General features: G+C 48.3%; 1 pseudogene; it reads left to right on the top strand.

Moving 5' to 3' along the window:
• The first annotated feature begins 5,944 nt into the window (after positions 1-5,944).
• Positions 5,945-16,703, top strand: LOC138851604 (uncharacterized; annotated as a pseudogene).
• Positions 16,704-23,687: the final 6,984 nt, after the last annotated feature.

The raw sequence follows: 23,687 nt of genomic DNA, 5'->3' as shown, positions 1-23,687 counted from the left end.
TGGCCTCCACTCCAAACCAACAGATACAGATACTAATGCCGGAAAAAAAATCCCCCCCCCAGTACCAAGAATACCACCAGTCCAATGACATTCTTCTTTGCAAATATACAGGGTCTAAAGCCAGCAACAAACAACAAAATACCTTTCATCCGTGGACTGCTTGCAGAGGCAAAGGCAATGTTCGTGGCTTTCACTGAGACCCACATAAAGGATCACTTGGACAACGAAATATGGATCCCAGGTTACAACCTATACAGATGTGACAGAGTGAATAGGCAAAAGGGGGAGGTTGGCCTGTACATTGCAGAGTCACTTGTTTGCACAGAACTGCTTAATGCCTCAAATGATGTAGTGGAAGTTTTAGCAGTAAAGGTCGAGAACCAAAACCTAGTCATTGTGGTAGTCTACAAGCCTCCGGATGCAACATCCCAGCAATTCCAGGAACAGCTGTTAAAAATTGACCACTGTCTGGAAAATCTTCCAGCTCCTGCACCCAACATCTTGCTCCTGGGGGATTTCAACTTAAGGCACCTAAAATGGAGGAATATAGCAAATAATATTGTTGCAGTAATAACACCAGGAGGCAGCTCTGATGAAAACTCACACTCACACGAGCTTTTAAATCTCTGCACAAAATTCAATTTAAACCAGCAAATAATAGAGCCTACTAGACTGGAGAATACACTAGACCTCATCTTCACTAACAATGATGATCTGATAAGAAATGTCACCATATCAAAAACAATATACTCAGATCACAACATAATTGAGGTTCAGACATGTATGCGTGGAGCCCCAGACCGACATAATGAGACTAGTCACGAGGGAGCATTCACCAAATTTAACTTCAATAACAAAAACATAAAGTGGGACCAAGTAAACCAAGTCCTAACCGATATAAGCTGCGAAGATATACTAAGCAACACAGACCCCAACTTATGCCTAGAACAGATTAACTCGGTGGCACTCGATGTATGCACAAGGCTTATTCCTCTAAGAAAAAGGAGGAGTAGATGTAAAATAGAAAGAAACAGGCGCTCCCTTTACAGGCGACGGAAAAGAATAACAGAGCGGCTAAAAGAGGTCAATATATCTGAAATGCGTAGGGAGACACTGGTCAGAGAAATAGCAAGCATCGAACTTAAGCTAAAGGAATCTTATAGGAGTCAGGAATCGCGGGAAGAACTAAAAGCCATAAATGAAATCGAAAGAAACCCAAAGTATTTCTTCTCCTATGCCAAATCAAAGTAGAAAACAACGTCCAGTATTGGGCCCCTACTTAAACAAGATGGGTCCTACACAGATGACAGCAAGGAAATGAGTGAGCTACTCAAGTCCCAATATGACTCAGTTTTTAGCAAGCCGCTAACCAGACTGAGAGTCGAAGATCAAAATGATTTTTTTATGAGAGAGCCACAAAATTTGGTTAACACAAGCCTATCCAATGTTATCCTGACGCCAAATGACTTCGAACAGGCGATAAATGACATGCCCATGCACTCTACCCCAGGGCCAGACTCATGGAACTCCGTGTTCATCAAGAACTGCAAGAAGCCCCTATCACGAGCCTTTTCCATCCTATGGAGAGGGAGCATGGACACGGGGGTCGTCCCACAGTTACTAAAAACAACAGACATAGCCCCACTCCACAAAGGGGGCAGTAAAGCAACAGCAAAGAACTACAGACCGATAGCACTAACATCCCATATCATAAAAATCTTTGAAAGGGTCCTAAGAAGCAAGATCACCACCCATCTAGAAACCCATCAGTTACACAACCCAGGGCAACATGGGTTTAGAACAGGTCGCTCCTGTCTGTCTCAACTATTGGATCACTACGACAAGGTCCTAAATGCACTAGAAGACAAAAAGAATGCAGATGTAATATATACAGACTTTGCAAAAGCCTTCGACAAGTGTGACCATGGCGTAATAGCGCACAAAATGCGTGCTAAAGGAATAACAGATAAAGTCGGTCGATGGATCTATAATTTCCTCACTAACAGAACACAGAGAGTAGTCGTCAACAGAGTAAAGTCCGAGTCAGCTACGGTGAAAAGCTCTGTTCCACAAGGCACAGTACTCACTCCCATCTTGTTCCTCATCCTCATATCCAACATAGACAAGGATGTCAGCCACAGCACCGTGTCTTCCTTTGCAGATGACACCTGAATCTGCATGACAGTATCTTCCATTGCAGACACTGCAAGGCTCCAGGCGGACATCAACCAAATCTTTCAGTGGGCTGCAGAAAACAATATGAAGTTCAACGATGAGAAATTTCAATTACTCAGATATGGTAAACACGAGGAAATTAAATCTTCATCAGAGTACAAAACAAATTCTGGCCACAAAATAGAGCGAAACACCAACGTCAAAGACCTGGGAGTGATCATGTCGGAGGATCTCACCTTCAAGGACCATAACATTGTATCAATCGCATCTGCTAGAAAAATGACAGGATGGATAATGAGAACCTTCAAAACTAGGGAGGCCAAGCCCATGATGACACTCTTCAGGTCACTTGTTCTATCTAGGCTGGAATATTGCTGCACACTAACAGCACCTTTCAAGGCAGGTGAAATTGCTGACCTAGAAAATGTACAGAGAACCTTCACGGCGCGCATAACGGAGATAAAACACCTCAATTACTGGGAGCGCTTGAGGTTCCTAAACCTGTATTCCCTGGAACGCAGGAGGGAGAGATACATGATTATATACACCTGGAAAATCCTAGAGGGACTAGTACCGAACTTGCACACGAAAATCACTCACTACGAAAGCAAAAGACTTGGCAGACGATGCAACATCCCCCCAATGAAAAGCAGGGGTGTCACTAGCACGTTAAGAGACAGCAGGGGTGTCACTAGCACGTTAAGAGACCATACAATAAGTGTCAGGGGCCCGAGACTGTTCAACTGCCTCCCAGCATACATAAGGGGGATTACCAACAGACCCATGGCAGTCTTCAAGCTGGCACTGGACAAGCACCTAAAGTCGGTTCCTGACCAGCCGGGCTGTGGCTCGTACGTTGGTTTGCGTGCAGCCAGCAGCAACAGCCTGGTTGATCAGGCTCTGATCCACCAGGAGGCCTGGTCACAGACCGGGCCGCGGGTGCGTTGACCCCTGGAACTCTCTCCAGGTAAACCCCAGGTCCATACTTGGTTCCTTGGTTCCTCTCTGGTCAATCATTGGTACCTCCCTGGTCCACCCTTGGTACCTCCCTGGCCTACCCTTGTTACCCCCTGGCCCACCCTTGGTACCTCCCTGGTTCACCCTTGGTACCTCCCTACCTACCCATGATACCACCCTGGTCCACCCTTTGTATCTCCCTTTCCCACCCTTGGTACTTCCCTGCCCCACCCTTGGTACCTCCCTGGCCCACTTTTGGTACCTCCCTTGCCCACCCTTGGTACCTCCCTGGCCCACCCTTGGTACCTCCCTACCCACCCATGATACCTCCTTGGTCAACCCTTGGTACCTCCCTGATCCACCCTTTGTATCTCCCTGGCCCACCCTTGGTGCCTCCCTGATCCACCCTTAGTACCTCCCTGGCCCACCATTGGTACCTCATGGGCCCACCCTTTGGACCTCCCTGGCCCACCCTTGATACCTCCCTGGCCCACCCTTTGTACCTCCCTGGCCCCCCATGGTACCTCCCTGGCCCACTTTTGGTACCTCCCTGACCCACCCTTGGTACCTCCCTACCTACCCATGATACCACCCTGGTCCACCCTTGGTACCTCCCTTTCCCACCCTTGGTACTTCCCTGGCCCACCCTTGGTACCTCCCTGGCCCACTTTTGGTACCTCCCTTGCCCACCCTTGGTACCTCCCTGGCCCACCCTTGGTACCGCCCTAGCCCACCCTTGGTACCCCTTGGACCACTTTTGGTACCTTCCTGGCCCACCCTTGGTACCTTCCTGGCCCACCCTTGGTACCTCCCTACCCACCCATGATACCTCCCTGGTCCACCCTTGGTACCTCCCTGGCCTACCCTTGTTACCCCCTGGCCCACCCTTGGTACCTCCCTGGTTCACCCTTGGTACCTCCCTACCTACCCATGATACCACCCTGGTCCACCCTTTGTACCTCCCTTTCCCACCCTTGGTACTTCCCTGGCCCACCCTTGGTACCTCCCTGGCCCACTTTTGGTACCTCCCTTGCCCACCCTTTGTACCTCCCTGGCCCACCCTTGGTACCTCCCTACCCACCCATGATACCTCCTTGGTCAACCCTTGGTACCTCCCTGATCCACCCTTTGTATCTCCCTGGCCCACCCTTGGTGCCCCCCTGATCCACCCTTAGTACCTCCCTGGCCCACCATTGGTACCTCATGGGCCCACCCTTTGGACCTCCCTGGCCCACCCTTGGTACCTCCCTGGCCCACCCTTTGTACCTCCCTGGCCCCCCCTTGGTACCTCCCTGGCCCACTTTTGGTACCTCCCTGACCCACCCTTGGTACCTCCCTACCTACCCATGATACCACCCTGGTCCACCCTTGGTACCTCCCTTTCCCACCCTTGATACTTCCCTGGCCCACCCTTGGTACCTCCCTGGCCCACTTTTGGTACCTCCCTTGCCCACCCTTGGTACCTCCCTGGCCCACCCTTTGTACCGCCCTACCCACCCATGATTCCTCCTTGGTCCACCCTTGGTACCTCCCTGGCCCACCCTTGGTACCTCCCTCTCCCACTCATGGTACCTCCCTGGCCCACCCTTGGTACCCCTCTGGCCCACCCTTGGTACCTCCCTGGCCCACCCTTGGTACCTCCCTGGCCCACCCTTGGTTCCTCCCTTGCCCACCCTTGGTACCCTCCTGGCCCTCCCTTGGTACCTCCCTACCCACCCATGATACCTCCCTGGTCCACCCTTGGTACCTCCCTGGCCTACCCATGGTACCCCCTGGCCAACCCTTGGTACCTCCCTACCCATGTAAGGTCTACTGGTCCAGGTAGGAGATAGGTCTACTGGTCCATATAGGGGATAGGTCTACTGGTCTATGTAGAGGATAGGTCTACTGGTCTATGTAGAGGATAGGTCTACTGGTCTATGTAGAGGATAGGTCTACTGGTCTATGTAGAGGATAGGTCTACTGGTCTATGTAGGGGACAGGTCTACTGGTCTATGTAGAGGATAGGTCTACTGGTCTATGTAGAGGATAGGTCTACTGGTCCATATAGGGGATAGGTCTACTGGTCTATGTAGAGGATAGGTCTACTGGTCTATGTAGAGGATAGGTCTACTGGTCCATATAGGGGATAGGTCTACTGGTCTATGTAGAGGATAGGTCTACTGGTCTATGTAGGGGATAGGTCTACTGGTCTATGTAGGGGATAGGTCTACTGGTCTATGTAGAGGATAGGTCTACTGGTCTATGTAGAGGATAGGTCTACTGGTCTATGTAGGGGATAGGTCTACTGGTCTATGTAGAGGATAGGTCTACTGGTCCATATAGGGGATAGGTCTACTGGTCTATGTAGAGGATAGGTCTACTGGTCTATGTAGGGGATAGGTCTACTGGTCTATGTAGAGGATAGGTCTACTGGTCCATATAGGGGATAGGTCTACTGGTCTATGTAGAGGATAGGTCTACTGGTCTATGTAGGGGATAGGTCTACTGGTCTATGTAGAGGATAGGTCTACTGGTCTATGTAGGGGATAGGTCTACTGGTCTATGTAGAGGATAGGTCTACTGGTCTATGTAGAGGATAGGTCTACTGGTCTATGTAGAGGATAGGTCTACTGGTCCATGTAGAGGATAGGTCTACTGGTCTATGTAGGGGATAGGTCTACTGGTCTATGTAGAGGATAGGTCTACTGGTCCATATAGGGGATAGGTCTACTGGTCCATGTAGAGGATAGGTCTACTGGTCCATGTCGGGGATAGGTCCACTGGTCCATATAGGGGATAGGTCTACTGGTCCATATAGAGGATCGGTCTAATGGTCCATGTAGAGGATAGGTCTGCTGGTCCATATAGGGGTAGGTCTACTGGTCCAGGTAGGAGATAGGTCTACTGGCCTATGTATGGCTTACTGGTCCATGTAGAGAATAGGTCAAGTGGACCATGCAGAGAGGTCCTCCACACAGTGGCTAACCCGAAGACATAATCAGGTTACCTGGAGGTTACCTGGAGGTTACCTGGAGGTTACCTGGAGGTTATTCCGGGGATCAACGCCCCCGCGGCCCGGTCCATGACCAGTCCAGTGATTTGTGTCTGATCGTCAGATTATGAAACAGCAATGGAGTTTGTGTGGTAGGTAGGTGAGTGGGTTGGTGGGTGGGTTTGTGGGTCGGTGGTTAGGTGGGTGGGTAGGTGGGTGGGTAGGTGAGTTGGTCGGTTGGTGGGTCGGTGAGTGGGTAGGTGGGTAGGTAGGTATGTAGGTAGGTGGGTTGGTAGGTGGGTTGGTAGGTGTGTTGGTAGGTAGGTGGGTAGGTAGATGGGTAGGGGGGTAGGTAGGTTGGTTGGCTGGTACATTTTTAGGTAGAATGGTTGATTGGTAGGTTGGTAGGCACTTTGGTAGGTAGGTAGGTAGGTAGTTAGATAGGCAAGTCGGTAGATAGGTTCGTAGGTAGATAGGTAAGTCGGTGGATAGGTTCGTAGGTAGATAGATAGGTAAGTGGTAGATATGTTTTTAGGTAGGTAGACAGGTAAGTCGGTAGATAGGTTGGTAGGTAGGTAGAAAAGTAATTCGGTAGACAGGTTGGTAGGTAGGTAGATAGGTAAGTCGGTAGATAGGTTCGTAGGTAGATAGATAGGTAAGTCGGTAGATAGGTTGGTAGGTAGGTAGATAGGTAAATCGGTAGATAGTTTGGTAGGTAGGTAGGTAGATAGGTAAGTCGGTAGATAGTTTGGTAGGTAGGTAGATAGGTAAGTCGGTAGATAGTTTGGTAGGTAGGTAGATAGGTAAGTCGGTAGATAGTTTGGTAGGTAGGTAGATAGGTAAGTCTGTAGATAGGTTGGTAGGTAGGTAGACAGGTAGGCACATAGGTAAACAGGGATCCAACACATAGCCAAGGTCTCCAGAGCAGTAGAAATCCTCTCTAAGATACGTCACTATGTACCCCAAACGACCCTACTTACATTCAGGGACGGACCTGCTTTCAAACTAATGGAACTCGATCTTCAGGGCCCCTAATTTCGGAGGGAGCCCAGAAGCTTGGTGGGTATGTTTGCGAAGGGGTTCCGATGGGGCCCCCATGACAGTACCAGCTTCAGGGTCCCAGAAATGTAGGGCCCCCACTCCAGACACCATACCATTCTATAATCTACCATTACCTCAGCCTAGTTGATCAGGCCCTGATCCATCGGGAGGCCTGGTCATGGACCGGGCCGCGGGGGCGTTGATCCCCGGAATAACCTCCAGGTAACCTCCAGGTATGGTATTTGTATTGCATTGTGTTCTGTTGCGTTACATTGTATTGTGTTCTTCTTGTGTTGTCACTACCCGAACTACCTTCCACGACCCCTCACGACCCCTCACTACTCCTCACTACCCCTCACTACCCTCACGTCCCCTTACAACGTGTATTGCAGATTAGATCAGCTGTTTCCCCTCTATAACCCCAGGCACTGAGGGAACGTTCAAGGTGACTTGTGGACATACAAGGTGATGAGCACCTCATATCCATCCTGTGGATGGTAGTGGCTAGTTTATTGTGTACCTCATATCCATCCTGTGGATGGTAGTGGCTAGTTTATTGTGTACCTCATATCCATCCTGTGGATGGTAGTGGCTAGTTTATTGTGTACCTCATATCCATCCTGTGGATGGTAGTGGCTAGTTTATTGTGTACCTTATATCCATCCTGTGGATGGTAGTGGCTAGTTTATTGTGTACCTCATATCCATCCTGTGGATGGTAGTGGCTAGTTTATTGTGTACCTTATATCCATCCTGTGGATGGTAGTGGCTAGTTTATTGTGTACCTCATATCCATCCTGTGGATGGTAGTGACTAGTTTATTGTGTACCTCATATCCATCCTGTGGACGGTAGTGGCTAGTTTATTGTGTACCTCATATCCATCCTGTGGATGGTAGTGGCTAGTTTATTGTGTACCTCATATCCATCCTGTGGATGGTAGTGGCTAGTTTATTGTGTACCTCATATCCATCCTGTGGATGGTAGTGGCTAGTTTATTGTGTACCTCATATCCATCCTGTGGATGGTAGCGGCTAGTTTATTGTGTACCTCATATCCATCCTGTGGATGGTAGTGGTTAGTTTATTGTGTACCTCATATCCATCCTGTGGATGGTAGCGGCTAGTTTATTGTGTACCTCATATCCATCCTGTGGATGGTAGTGGCTAGTTTATTGTGTACCTCATATCCATCCTGTGGATGGTAGTGGTTAGTTTATTGTGTACCTCATATCCATCCTGTGGATGGTAGTGGCTAGTTTATTGTGTACCTCATATCCATCCTGTGGATGGTAGCGGCTAGTTTATTGTGTACCTCATATCCATCCTGTGGATGGTAGTGGTTAGTTTATTGTGTACCTCATATCCATCCTGTGGATGGTAGTGGCTAGTTTATTGTGTACCTCGTATCCATCCTGTGGATGGTAGTGGCTAGTTTATTGTGTACCTCATATCCATCCTGTGGATGGTAGTGGCTAGTTTATTGTGTACCTCATATCCATCCTGTGGATGGTAGTGGTTAGTTTATTGTGTACCTCATATCCATCCTGTGGATGGTAGTGGCTAGTTTATTATGTACCTCATATCCATCCTGTGGATGGTAGCGGCTAGTTTATTGTGTACCTCATATCCATCCTGTGGATGGTAGTGGTTAGTTTATTGTGTACCTCATATCCATCCTGTGGATGGTAGTGGTTAGTTTATTGTGTACCTCATATCCATCCTGTGGATGGTAGCGGCTAGTTTATTGTGTACCTCATATCCATCCTGTGGATGGTAGTGGTTAGTTTATTGTGTACCTCATATCCATCCTGTGGATGGTAGTGGTTAGTTTATTGTGTACCTCATATCCATCCTGTGGATGGTAGCGGCTAGTTTATTGTGTACCTCATATCCATCCTGTGGATGGTAGTGGTTAGTTTATTGTGTACCTCATATCCATCCTGTGGATGGTAGTGGTTAGTTTATTGTGTACCTCATATCCATCCTGTGGATGGTAGTGGTTAGTTTATTGTGTACCTCATATCCATCCTGTGGATGGTAGTGGCTAGTTTATTGTGTACCTCATATCCATCCTGTGGATGGTAGTGGCTAGTTTATTGTGTACCTCATATCCATCCTGTGGATGGTAGTGGCTAGTTTATTGTGTACCTCATATCCATCCTGTGGATGGTAGCGGCTAGTTTATTGTGTACCTCATATCCATCCTGTGGATGGTAGTGGTTAGTTTATTGTGTACCTCATATCCATCCTGTGGATGGTAGTGGTTAGTTTATTGTGTACCTCATATCCATCCTGTGGATGGTAGTGGTTAGTTTATTGTGTACCTCATATCCATCCTGTGGATGGTAGTGGCTAGTTTATTGTGTACCTCATATCCATCCTGTGGATGGTAGCGGCTAGTTTATTGTGTACCTCATATCCATCCTGTGGATGGTAGTGGTTAGTTTATTGTGTACCTCATATCCATCCTGTGGATGGTAGTGGTTAGTTTATTGTGTACCTCATATCCATCCTGTGGATGGTAGTGGTTAGTTTATTGTGTACCTCATATCCATCCTGTGGATGGTAGTGGCTAGTTTATTGTGTACCTCATATCCATCCTGTGGATGGTAGTGGCTAGTTTATTGTGTACCTCATATCCATCCTGTGGATGGTAGTGGCTAGTTTATTGTGTACCTCATATCCATCCTGTGGATGGTAGTGGCTAGTTTATTGTGTACCTCATATCCATCCTGTGGATGGTAGTGGCTAGTTTATTGTGTACCTCATATCCATCCTGTGGATGGTAGTGGCTAGTTTATTGTGTACCTCATATCCATCCTGTGGATGGTAGTGGCTAGTTTATTGTGTACCTCATATCCATCCTGTGGATGGTAGTGGCTAGTTTATTGTGTACCTCATATCCATCCTGTGGATGGTAGTGGCTAGTTTATTGTGTACCTCATATCCATCCTGTGGATGGTAGTGGCTAGTTTATTGTGTACCTCATATCCATCCTGTGGATGGTAGTGGTTAGTTTATTGTGTACCTCATATCCATCCTGTGGATGGTAGTGGCTAGTTTATTGTGTACCTCATATCCATCCTGTGGATGGTAGTGGCTAGTTTATTGTGTACCTCATATCCATCCTGTGGATGGTAGTGGCTAGTTTATTGTGTACCTCATATCCATCCTGTGGATGGTAGTGGCTAGTTTATTGTGTACCTCATATCCATCCTGTGGATGGTAGTGGTTAGTTTATTGTGTACCTCATATCCATCCTGTGGATGGTAGTGGTTAGTTTATTGTGTACCTCATATCCATCCTGTGGATGGTAGTGGCTAGTTTATTGTGTACCTCATATCCATCCTGTGGATGGTAGTGGCTAGTTTATTGTGTACCTCATATCCATCCTGTGGATGGTAGTGGCTAGTTTATTGTGTACCTCATATCCATCCTGTGGATGGTAGTGGCTAGTTTATTGTGTACCTCATATCCATCCTGTGGATGGTAGTGGTTAGTTTATTGTGTACCTCATATCCATCCTGTGGATGGTAGTGGTTAGTTTATTGTGTACCTCATATCCATCCTGTGGATGGTAGTGGCTAGTTTATTGTGTACCTCATATCCATCCTGTGGATGGTAGTGGCTAGTTTATTGTGTACCTCATATCCATCCTGTGGATGGTAGTGGCTAGTTTATTGTGTACCTCATATCCATCCTGTGGATGGTAGTGGTTAGTTTATTGTGTACCTCATATCCATCCTGTGGATGGTAGTGGTTAGTTTATTGTGTACCTCATATCCATCCTGTGGATGGTAGTGGCTAGTTTATTGTGTACCTCATATCCATCCTGTGGATGGTAGTGGCTAGTTTATTGTGTACCTCATACCCATCCTGTGGATGGTAGTGGCTAGTTTATTGTGTACCTCATATCCATCCTGTGGATGGTAGTGGCTAGTTTATTGTGTACCTCATATCCATCCTGTGAATGGTAGTGGCTAGTTTATTGTGTACCTCATATCCATCCTGTGGATGGTAGTGGCTAGTTTATTGTGTACCTCATATCCATCCTGTGGATGGTAGTGGCTAGTTTATTGTGTACCTCATACCCATCCTGTGGATGGTAGTGGCTAGTTTATTGTGTACCTCATATCCATCCTGTGGATGGTAGTGGCTAGTTTATTGTGTACCTCACATCCATCCTGTGGATGGTAGTGGCTAGTTTATTGTGTACCTCATATCCATCCTGTGGATGGTAGTGGCTAGTTTATTGTGTACCTCATATCCATCCTGTGGATGGTAGTGGCTAGTTTATTGTGTACCTCATATCCATCCTGTGGATGGTAGTGGCTAGTTTATTGTGTACCTCATATCCATCCTGTGGATGGTAGTGGCTAGTTTATTGTGTACCTCATATCCATCCTGTGGATGGTAGTGGCTAGTTTATTGTGTTCCTCATATCCATCCTGTGGATGGTAGTGGCTAGTTTATTGTGTACCTCATATCCATCCTGTGGATGGCAGTGGCTAGTTTATTGTGTACCTCATATCCATCCTGTGGATGGTAGTGGCTAGTTTATTGTGTACCTCATATCCATCCTGTGGATGGTAGTGGCTAGTTTATTGTGTACCTCATATCCATCCTGTGGATGGTAGTGGCTAGTTTATTGTGTACCTCGTATCCATCCTGTGGATGGTAGTGGCTAGTTTATTGTGTACCTCATATCCATCCTGTGGATGGTAGTGGCTAGTTTATTGTGCACCTCATATCCATCCTGTGGATGGTAGTGGCTAGTTTATTGTGTACCTCATATCCATCCTGTGGATGGTAGTGGCTAGTTTATTGTGTACCTCATATCCATCCTGTGGATGGTAGTGGCTAGTTTATTGTGTACCTCATATCCATCCTGTGGATGGTAGTGGCTAGTTTATTGTGTACCTCATATCCATCCTGTGGATGGTAGTGGCTAGTTTATTGTGTACCTCATATCCATCCTGTGGATGGTAGTGGCTAGTTTATTGTGTTCCTCATATCCATCCTGTGGATGGTAGTGGCTAGTTTATTGTGTACCTCATATCCATCCTGTGGATGGCAGTGGCTAGTTTATTGTGTACCTCATATCCATCCTGTGGATGGTAGTGGCTAGTTTATTGTGTACCTCATATCCATCCTGTGGATGGTAGTGGCTAGTTTATTGTGTACCTCATATCCATCCTGTGGATGGTAGTGGCTAGTTTATTGTGTACCTCGTATCCATCCTGTGGATGGTAGTGGCTAGTTTATTGTGTACCTCATATCCATCCTGTGGATGGTAGTGGCTAGTTTATTGTGCACCTCATATCCATCCTGTGGATGGTAGTGGCTAGTTTATTGTGTACCTCATATCCATCCTGTGGATGGTAGTGGCTAGTTTATTGTGTACCTCATACCCATCCTGTGGATGGTAGTGGCTAGTTTATTGTGTACCTCATATCCATCCTGTGGATGGTAGTGGCTAGTTTATTGTGTACCTCATATCCATCCTGTGGATGGTAGTGGCTAGTTTATTGTGTACCTCATATCCATCCTGTGGATGGTAGTGGCTAGTTTATTGTGTACCTCATATCCATCCTGTGGATGGTAGTGGCTAGTTTATTGTGTACCTCATATCCATCCTGTGGATGGTAGTGGCTAGTTTATTGTGTGCCTCATATCCATCCTGTGGATGGTAGTGGCTAGTTTATTGTGTACCTCATATCCATCCTGTGGATGGTAGTGGCTAGTTTATTGTGTACCTCATATCCATCCTGTGGATGGTAGTGGCTACTTTATTGTGTACCTCATATCCATCCTGTGGATGGTAGTTGCTAGTTTATTGTGCACCTCATATCCATCCTGTGGATGGTAGTGGCTAGTTTATTGTGTACCTCATATCCATCCTGTGGATGGTAGTGGCTAGTTTATTGTGTACCTCATATCCATCCTGTGGATGGTAGTGGCTAGTTTATTGTGTACCTCATATCCATCCTGTGGATGGTAGTGGCTAGTTTATTGTGTACCTCATATCCATCCTGTGGATGGTAGCGGCTAGTTTATTGTGTACCTCATATCCATCCTGTGGATGGTAGTGGCTAGTTTATTGTGTACCTCATATCCATCCTGTGGATGGTAGTGGCTAGTTTATTGTGTACCTCATATCCATCCTGTGGATGGTAGTGGCTAGTTTATTGTGTACCTCATATCCATCCTGTGGATGGTAGTGGCTAGTTTATTGTGTACCTCATATCCATCCTGTGGATGGTAGTGGCTAGTTTATTGTGTACCTCATATCCATCCTGTGGATGGTAGTGGCTAGTTTATTGTGTACCTCATATCCATCCTGTGGATGGTAGTGGCTAGTTTATTGTGTTCCTCATATCCATCCTGTGGATGGCAGTGGCTAGTTTATTGTGTACCTCATATCCATCCTGTGGATGGCAGTGGCTAGTTTATTGTGTACCTCATATCCATCCTGTGGATGACAGTGGCTAGTTTATTGTGTACCTCATATCCATCCTGTGGATGGTAGTGGCTAGTTTATTGTGAACCTCATATCCATCCTGTGGATGGTAGTGGCTAGTTTATTGTGTTCCTCATATCCATTCTGTGGATGGTAGCGGCTAGTTTATTGTGTACCTCATATCCATCCTGTGGATGGTAGTGGCTAGTTTATTGTGTACCTCATATCCATCCTGTGGATGGTAGCGGCTAGTTTATTGTGTACCTTATATCCATCCTGTGGATGGTAGTGGCTAGTTTATTGTGTACCTTATATCCATTCTGTGGATGGTAGTGGCTAGTTTATTGTGTACCTCATATCCATCCTGTGGATGGTAGTGGCTAGTTTATTGTGTACCTCATATCCATCCTGTGGATGGCAGTGGCTAGTTTATTGTGTACCTCATATCCATCCTTTGGATGGTAGTGGCTAGTTTATTGTGAACCTCATATCCATCCTGTGGATGGTAGTGGCTAGTTTATTGTGTTCCTCATATCCATTCTGTGGATGGTAGCGGCTAGTTTATTGTGTACCTCATATCCATCCTGTGGATGGTAGTGGCTAGTTTATTGTGTACCTCATATCCATCCTGTGGATGGTAGCGGCTAGTTTATTGTGTACCTTATATCCATCCTGTGGATGGTAGTGGCTAGTTTATTGTGTACCTTATATCCATTCTGTGGATGGTAGTGGCTAGTTTATTGTGTACCTCATATCCATCCTGTGGATGGTAGTGGCTAGTTTATTGTGTACCTTATATCCATTCTGTGGATGGTAGTGGCTAGTTTATTGTGTACCTCATATCCATCCTGTGGATGGCAGTGGCTAGTTTATTGTGTACCTCATGTCCATCCTGTGTATGGTAGCGGCTAGTTTATTGTGTACCTCATATCCATCCTGTGGATGGTAGTGGCTAGTTTATTGTGTTCCTCATATCCATCCTGTGGATGGTAGTGGCTAGTTTATTGTGTACCTCATATCCATCCTGTGGATGGTAGTGGCTAGTTTATTGTGTACCTCATATCCATCCTTTGGATGATAGTAGCTAGTTTATTGTGTATCTCATATCCATCCTGTGGATGATAGTAGCTAGTTTATTGTGTACCTCATATCCATCCTGTGGATGATAGTAGCTAGTTTATTGTGTACCTCATATCCCTGGTGATGCTGGATAAATCTGACAGTAATCTTGGCATAGCGGGGGGAAATGAGCCACAAACGGCCCACTGTGGCCCACTGTGACCCACTGTGACCCACTGTGACCCACTGTGACCCACTGTAACCCACTGTGACCCACTGTGACCCCAATTAGTCAATAGGAACCTTAGACACGTCTCTCGTCTGGGACCTGACCACTACTGGTGACCCCATGTAACTACCTGAATGATAATAATAATAATAATAATAATAATAATAATAATAATAATAATAATTAATAATTATTATTTTCATTATTATTGTTGTGTGTTGGTGTGTAATTACTTATTTGTGGTTGCAGGGGACGAATCATAGCTCCTGGCCCCGCCTCTTCACTGAACGCTACTAAGTCTTCTCTCTCCCTGCACCATGAGCTTTATCATACCTCGTCTTAAAGCTATGTATGGTTCCTGACTCCACTACATCACTTTCCAGACTATTCCTGATAACTCTGGCTGAAGAAATACTTCCTAACATCCCTCTGACTCATCCGAGTCTTTAGCTTTCAATTGTATCCCCTTGCTGCAGTATCCCCTTGCTGCAGTATCCCCTTGCTGCAGTGTCCCCTTGCTGCAGTGTCCCTTTGCTGCAGTGTCCCCTTGCTGCAGTGTCCCCTTGTTGCAGTATCCCCTTGCTGCAGCGCCCCCTTGCTGCAGTGTCCCCTTGCTGCAGTGTCCCTTTGCTGCAGTGTCCCCTTGCTGCAGTGTCCCCTTGCTGCAGTATCCCCTTGCTGCAGTGTCCCCTTGCTGCAGTGTCCCCTTGCTGCAGTATCCCCTTGCTGCAGTGTCCCCTTGCTGCAGTGTCCCCTTGCTGCAGTGTCCCCTTGCTGCAGTGTCCCCTTGCTGCAGTATCCCCTTGCTGCAGTGTCCCCTTGCTGCAGTGTCCCCTTGCTGCAGTGTCCCCTTGATGCAGTGTCCCCTTTCTGCAGTATCCCCTTGCTGCAGTGTCCCCTTGCTATCCGCTTGCTGCAGTATCCCCTTGCAGTATCCCCTTGCTGCAGTATCCCCTTGATGCAGTATCCCCTTGCTGCAGTGTCCCCTTGCTGCAGTGCTGCAGTATCCCCTTGCTGCCCCCTTGCTGCAGTGTCCCCCTTGCTGCAGTATCCCCTTGCTGCAGTATCCCCTTGCTACAGTATCCCCTTGCTGCAGTGTCCCCTTGCTGCAGTATCCCCTTGTTGCAGTATCCGCTTGCTGCAGTGTCCCCTTGCTGCAGTGTCCCCTTGCTGCAGTGTCCCCTTGCTGCAGTGTCCCCTTGCTGCAGTATCCCCTTGCTGCAGTATCCCCTTGCTGCAGTATCCCCTTGCTGCAGTATCCCCTTGCTGCAGTGTCCCCTTGCTGCAGTATCCCCTTGCTGCAGTGTCCCCTTGATGCAGCAGTGTCCCCTTGATGCAGTGTCCCCTTGATGCAGTGTCCCCTTGATGCAGTGTCCCCCTTGCTGCAGTGTCCCCTTGATGCAGTGTCCCCTTGATGCAGTGTCCCTTTGCTGCAGTGCTTGCTGCAGTGTCCCCTTGAGTGCAGTGTCCCCTTGATGCAGTGTCCCCTTGCTGCAGTGTTGCCCCCCTTGCTGCAGTATCCCCTTGCTGCAGTGTCCCCTTGATGCAGTGTCCCCTTGCTGCAGTATCCCCTTGCTGCAGTATCCCCTTGCTGCAGTGTCCCCTTGCTGCAGTGTCCCCTTGCTGCAGTGTCCCCTTGCTGCAGTGTCCCCTTGTTGCAGTATCCCCTTGCTGCAGTGTCCCCTTGATGCAGTGTCCCCTTGCTGCAGTATCCGCTTGCTGCAGTGTCTCCTTGATGCAGTGTCCCCTTGCTGCAGTGTCCCCTTGATGCAGTGTCCCCTTGCTGCAGTGTCCCCTTGATGCAGTGACCCCTTGATGCAGTGTCCCCTTGATGCAGTGTCCCCTTGCTGCAGTGTCCCCTTGATGCAGTGACCCCTTGATGCAGTGTCCCCTTGCTGCAGTGTCCCCTTGATGCAGTATCCCCTTGCTGCAGTGTCCCCTTGATGCAGTGTCCCCTTGCTGCAGTATCCGCTTGCTGCAGTGTCCCCTTGCTGCAGTGTCCCCTTGCTGCAGTGTCCCCTTGCTGCAGTGTCCCCTTGCTGCAGTGTCCCCTTGCTGCAGTGTCCCCTTGCTGCAGTGTCCCCTTGCTGCAGTGTCCCCTTGCTGCAGTGTCCCCTTGATGCAGTGTCCCCTTGCTGCAGTGTCCCCTTGCTGCAGTGTCCCCTTGCTGCAGTGTCCCCTTGCTGCAGTATACCCTTGCTGCTGTGTCCCCTTGCTGCAGTGTCCCCTTGCTGCAGTGTCCCCTTGCTGCTGTGTCCCCTTGCTGCAGTGTCCCCTTGATGCAGTGTCCCCTTGCTGCTGTGTCCCCTTGCTGCAGTGTCCCCTTGATGCAGTGTCCCCTTGATGCAGTGTCCCCTTGCTGCAGTGTCCCCTTGATGCAGTGACCCCTTGATGCAGTGTCCCCTTGCTGCAGTGTCCCCTTGATGCAGTGTCCCCTTGATGCAGTGTCCCCTTGATGCAGTGTCCCCTTGATGCAGTGTCCCCTTGATGCAGTGTCCCCTTGATGCAGTGTCCCCTTGATGCAGTGTCCCCTTGATGCAGTGTCCCCTTGATGCAGTGTCCCCTTGATGCAGTGTCCCCTTGATGCAGTGTCCCCTTGATGCAGTGTCCCCTTGATGCAGTGTCCCCTTGATGCAGTGTCCCCTTGATGCAGTGTCCCCTTGATGCAGTGTCCCCTTGATGCAGTGCCCCTTGATGCAGTGTCCCCTTGATGCAGTGTCCCCTTGATGCAGTGTCCCCTTGCTGCAGTGTCCCCTTGATGCAGTGTCCCCTTGATGCAGTGTCCCCTTGATGCAGTGTCCCCTTGATGCAGTGTCCCCTTGCTGCAGTGTCCCCTTGATGCAGTGTCCCCTTGCTGCAGTGTCCCCTTGATGCAGTGTCCCCTTGCTGCAGTGTCCCCTTGATGCAGTGTCCCCTTGATGCAGTGTCCCCTTGCTGCAGTGTCCCCTTGATGCAGTGTCCCCTTGATGCAGTGTCCCCTTGCTGCAGTGTCCCCTTGATGCAGTGTCCCCTTGCTGCTGTGTCCCCTTGCTGCAGTGTCCCCTTGATGCAGTGTCCCCTTGCTGCAGTGTCCCCTTGATGCAGTGTCCCCTTGCTGCAGTGTCCCCTTGATGCAGTGTCCCCTTGCTGCAGTGTCCCCTTGATGCAGTGTCCCCTTGCTGCAGTGTCCCCTTGATGCAGTGTCCCCTTGCTGCAGTGTCCCCTTGCTGCAGTGTCCCCTTGCTGCAGTGTCACATCTCTGGAACATCCTGTCTCTGTCCACCTTGTTAATTCCTCTCAGTATTTTATATGTTGTTATCATGTCTCTCCTGTCCTCCAGTGTCGTCAGGTCGATTTCATTTAACCTCTCCTCGTATGACATGACTCTTAGCTCTGGGACTAGTCTCGTTGCAAACCTTTGCACTTTCTCTAGTTTCTTGAAGTGCCTGGCTAACTGTGGGTTCCAAACTGGTGCCGCATACTCCAGTATGGGCCTAACGTACCCGGTGTACAGAGTCTTGAACGATTCCTTACCTATTCTTAGGTTTGCCAGGCGCCCATATACTGCAGCAGTTATTTGGTTGATGTGTGCCTCAGGAGATGTGCTCGGTGTTATACTCACCCCAAGATCCTTTTTCCTTGAGGTTTGCAATCTTTTGCTCCCTAGACTGTACTCTGTTTGCGGTCGTCTCCTTTGCCTTTCCCCGATCTTCATAACTTTGCACTTGTTGGGGTTGAACTCCAGGAGCCAGTTTCTAGACGAGCCCTGTAGCTGTCCAGATCCCTTTGTAGTCCTGCCTGATCCTCCTCCGATTGAACTCTCTTCATTAACTCCACATCGTCTGCAAACAGGGACGCTTCTGTTTCTATTCCTGTTATCATGTCACAAATACCAGAAACAGCACAGGTTCTAGGACTGACCCCTGTGGGACCCCGCTGGTCACAGGTGCCCACTCTGACACCTCGCCACGTACCATGACTCGCTGCTGTCTTCCTGACAAGTATTCTCTGATCCATTGTAGTGCCTTCCCTGTTATCCCTGCTTGGTCCTCCAGTTTTTGCACCAATCTCTTGTGTGGAACTGTGTCAAACGCCTTCTTGCAGTCCAAGAAAATGCAATCTACCCACCCCTCTCTCTCTCTCTTGTCATACTGCTGTCACCCGGTCATAGAACGCCAGTAGGTCTGTGATGCAGGATTTCCTGTCCCTGAAACCATGTTGGCTGCTGTTGATGAGATCATTCCTTTCTAGGTGTTCCACCACTCTTCTGATAATCTTCTCCATGACTTTGCATACTATACATGTCAGTGACACTGGTCTGTAGTTTAATGCTTCGTGTCTGTCTCCTTTTTTAAAAATTGGGAATACATTTGCTGTCTTCCATACCTCAGGTAGTCGCCCTGTTTCGACAGATGTGTTGAAGATTGTTGTTAGTGGTGCACACAGCATCTCTGCTCCCTCTCTCAGGACCCATGGAGAGATGTTGCCTGGTCTCACAGCCTTCGAGGTATCAGGCTCACTAGCTTCTTCGCCTCCACGGGTGTGTGTGTTGTGTCCAACAGTTGCGTGTGTATGTGAAAGTTAAGACATTTGCAACATCTGGGTGTCTTTACTGTAGACGTTTCGCCATCCAGTGGCTTTATCAGTACAGATTCTTGGACATAACTGAGATAATCAGTCCCACAGTCTTGGAGTTAGTGTTGAGAGCATCCTGGTGGTGGAGATTCTTGGAGTTAGTGTTGAGAGCATCCTGGTGGTGGAGATTCTTGGAGTTAGTGTTGAGAGCATCCTGGTGGTGGAGATTCTTGGAGTTAGTGTTGAGAGCATCCTGGTGGTGGAGATTCTTGGAGTTAGTGTTGAGAGCATCCTGGTGGTGGAGATTCTTGGAGTTAGTGTTGAGAGCATCCTGGTAGTAGAGATTCTTGGAGTTAGTGTTGAGAGCATCCTGGTGGTGGAGATTCTTGGAGTTAGTGTTGAGAGCATCCTGGTGGTGGAGATTCTTGGAGTTAGTGTTGAGAGCATCCTGGTGGTGGAGATTCTTGGAGTTAGTGTTGAGAGCATCCTGGTGGTGGAGATTCTTGGAGTTAGTGTTGAGAGCATCCTGGTGGTGGAGATTCTTGGAGTTAGTGTTGAGAGCATCCTGGTGGTGGAGATTCTTGGAGTTAGTGTTGAGAGCATCCTGGTGGTGGAGATTCTTGGAGTTAGTGTTGAGAGCATCCTGGTGGTGGAGATTCTTGGAGTTAGTGTTGAGAGCATCCTGGTGGTGGAGATTCTTGGAGTTAGTGTTGAGAGCATCCTGGTGGTGGAGATTCTTGGAGTTAGTGTTGAGAGCATCCTGGTGGTGGAGATTCTTGGAGTTAGTGTTGAGAGCATCCTGGTGGTGGAGATTCTTGGAGTTAGTGTTGAGAGCATCCTGGTGGTGGAGATTCTTGGAGTTAGTGTTGAGAGCATCCTGGTGGTGGAGATTCTTGGAGTTAGTGTTGAGAGGTGGTGGAGATTCATCCTGGTGGTGGAGATTCTTGGAGTTAGTGTTGAGAGCATCCTGGTGGTGGAGATTCTTGGTTAGTGTAGAGCATCCTGGTGTTGGAGATTCTTGGAGTTAGTGTTGAGAGCATCCTGGTGGTGGAGATTCTTGGAGTTAGTGTTGAGAGCATCCTGGTGGTGGAGATTCTTGGAGTTAGTGTTGAGAGCATCCTGGTGGTGGAGATTCTTGGAGTTAGTGTTGAGAGCATCCTGGTGGTGGAGATTCTTGGAGTTAGTGTTGAGAGCATCCTGGTGGTGGAGATTCTTGGAGTTAGTGTTGAGAGCATCCTGGTGGTGGAGATTCTTGGAGTTAGTGTTGAGAGCATCCTGGTGGTGGAGATTCTTGGAGTTAGTGTTGAGAGCATCCTGGTGGTGGAGATTCTTGGAGTTAGTGTTGAGAGCATCCTGGTGGTGGAGATTCTTGGAGTTAGTGTTCCTGGTGGTGGAGATTCTTGGAGTTAGTGTTGAGAGCATCCTGGTGGTGGAGATTCTTGGAGTTAGTGTTGAGAGCATCCTGGTGGTGGAGATTCTTGGAGTTAGTGTTGAGAGCATCCTGGTGGTGGAGATTCTTGGAGTTAGTGTTGAGAGCATCCTGGTGGTGGAGATTCTTGGAGTTAGTGTTGAGAGCATCCTGGTGGTGGAGATTCTTGGAGTTAGTGTTGAGAGCATCCTGGTGGTGGAGATTCTTGGAGTTAGTGTTGAGAGCATCCTGGTGGTGGAGATTCTTGGAGTTAGTGTTGAGAGCATCCTGGTGGTGGAGATTCTTGGAGTTAGTGTTGAGAGCATCCTGGTGGTGGAGATTCTTGGAGTTAGTGTTGAGAGCATCCTGGTGGTGGAGATTCTTGGAGTTAGTGTTGAGAGCATCCTGGTGGTGGAGATTCTTGGAGTTAGTGTTGAGAGCATCCTGGTGGTGGAGATTCTTGGAGTTAGTGTTGAGAGCATCCTGGTGGTGGAGATTCTTGGAGTTAGTGTTGAGAGCATCCTGGTGGTGGAGATTCTTGGAGTTAGTGTTGAGAGCATCCTGGTGGTGGAGATTCTTGGAGTTAGTGTTGAGAGCATCCTGGTGGTGGAGATTCTTGGAGTTAGTGTTGAGAGCATCCTGGTGGTGGAGATTCTTGGAGTTAGTGTTGAGAGCATCCTGGTGGTGGAGATTCTTGGAGTTAGTGTTGAGAGCATCCTGGTGGTGGAGATTCTTGGAGTTAGTGTTGAGAGCATCCTGGTGGTGGAGATTCTTGGAGTTAGTGTTGAGAGCATCCTGGTGGTGGAGATTCTTGGAGTTAGTGTTGAGAGCATCCTGGTGGTGGAGATTCTTGGAGTTAGTGTTGAGAGCATCCTGGTGGTGGAGATTCTTGGAGTTAGTGTTGAGAGCATCCTGGTGGTGGAGATTCTTGGAGTTAGTGTTGAGAGCATCCTGGTGGTGGAGATTCTTGGAGTTAGTGTTGAGAGCATCCTGGTGGTGGAGATTCTTGGAGTTAGTGTTGAGAGCATCCTGGTGGTGGAGATTCTTGGAGTTAGTGTTGAGAGCATCCTGGTGGTGGAGATTCTGGTGGTTGGAGATTCTTGGAGTTAGTGTTGAGAGCATCCTGGTGGTGGAGATTCTTGGAGTTAGTGTTGAGAGCATCCTGGTGGTGGAGATTCTTGGAGTTAGTGTTGAGAGCATCCTGGTGGTGGAGATTCTTGGAGTTAGTGTTGAGAGCATCCTGGTGGTGGAGATTCTTGGAGTTAGTGTTGAGAGCATCCTGGTGGTGGAGATTCTTGGAGTTAGTGTTGAGAGCATCCTGGTGGTGGAGATTCTTGGAGTTAGTGTTGAGAGCATCCTGGTGGTGGAGATTCTTGGAGTTAGTGTTGAGAGCATCCTGGTGGTGGAGATTCTTGGAGTTAGTGTTGAGAGCATCCTGGTGGTGGAGATTCTTGGAGTTAGTGTTGAGAGCATCCTGGTGGTGGAGATTCTTGGAGTTAGTGTTGAGAGCATCCTGGTGGTGGAGATTCTTGGAGTTAGTGTTGAGAGCATCCTGGTGGTGGAGATTCTTGGAGTTAGTGTTGAGAGCATCCTGGTGGTGGAGATTCTTGGAGTTAGTGTTGAGAGCATCCTGGTGGTGGAGATTCTTGGAGTTAGTGTTGAGAGCATCCTGGTGGTGGAGATTCTTGGAGTTAGTGTTGAGAGCATCCTGGTGGTGGAGATTCTTGGAGTTAGTGTTGAGAGCATCCTGGTGGTGGAGATTCTTGGAGTTAGTGTTGAGAGCATCCTGGTGGTGGAGATTCTTGGAGTTAGTGTTGAGAGCATCCTGGTGGTGGAGATTCTTGGAGTTAGTGTTGAGAGCATCCTGGTGGTGGAGATTCTTGGAGTTAGTGTTGAGAGCATCCTGGTGGTGGAGATTCTTGGAGTTAGTGTTGAGAGCATCCTGGTGGTGGAGATTCTTGGAGTTAGTGTTGAGAGCATCCTGGTGGTGGAGATTCTTGGAGTTAGTGTTGAGAGCATCCTGGTGGTGGAGATTCTTGGAGTTAGTGTTGAGAGCATCCTGGTGGTGGAGATTCTTGGAGTTAGTGTTGAGAGCATCCTGGTGGTGGAGATTCTTGGAGTTAGTGTTGAGAGCATCCTGGTGGTGGAGATTCTTGGAGTTAGTGTTGAGAGCATCCTGGTGGTGGAGATTCTTGGAGTTAGTGTTGAGAGCATCCTGGTGGTGGAGATTCTTGGAGTTAGTGTTGAGAGCATCCTGGTGGTGGAGATTCTTGGAGTTAGTGTTGAGAGCATCCTGGTGGTGGAGATTCTTGGAGTTAGTGTTCCTGGTGGTGGAGATTCTTGGAGTTAGTGTTGAGAGCATCCTGGTGGTGGAGATTCTTGGAGTTAGTGTTGAGAGCATCCTGGTGGTGGAGATTCTTGGAGTTAGTGTTGAGAGCATCCTGGTGGTGGAGATTCTTGGAGTTAGTGTTGAGAGCATCCTGGTGGTGGAGATTCTTGGAGTTAGTGTTGAGAGCATCCTGGTGGTGGAGATTCTTGGAGTTAGTGTTGAGAGCATCCTGGTGGTGGAGATTCTTGGAGTTAGTGTTGAGAGCATCCTGGTGGTGGAGATTCTTGGAGTTAGTGTTGAGAGCATCCTGGTGGTGGAGATTCTTGGAGTTAGTGTTGAGAGCATCCTGGTGGTGGAGATTCTTGGAGTTAGTGTTGAGAGCATCCTGGTGGTGGAGATTCTTGGAGTTAGTGTTGAGAGCATCCTGGTGGTGGAGATTCTTGGAGTTAGTGTTGAGAGCATCCTGGTGGTGGAGATTCTTGGAGTTAGTGTTGAGAGCAT

Source organism: Cherax quadricarinatus, unplaced genomic scaffold (genome assembly GCF_038502225.1).
Source record: "Cherax quadricarinatus isolate ZL_2023a unplaced genomic scaffold, ASM3850222v1 Contig1181, whole genome shotgun sequence".
Taxonomy (NCBI): domain Eukaryota; kingdom Metazoa; phylum Arthropoda; class Malacostraca; order Decapoda; family Parastacidae; genus Cherax; species Cherax quadricarinatus.
This window is presented reverse-complemented; position numbering and strand designations above follow the sequence as displayed.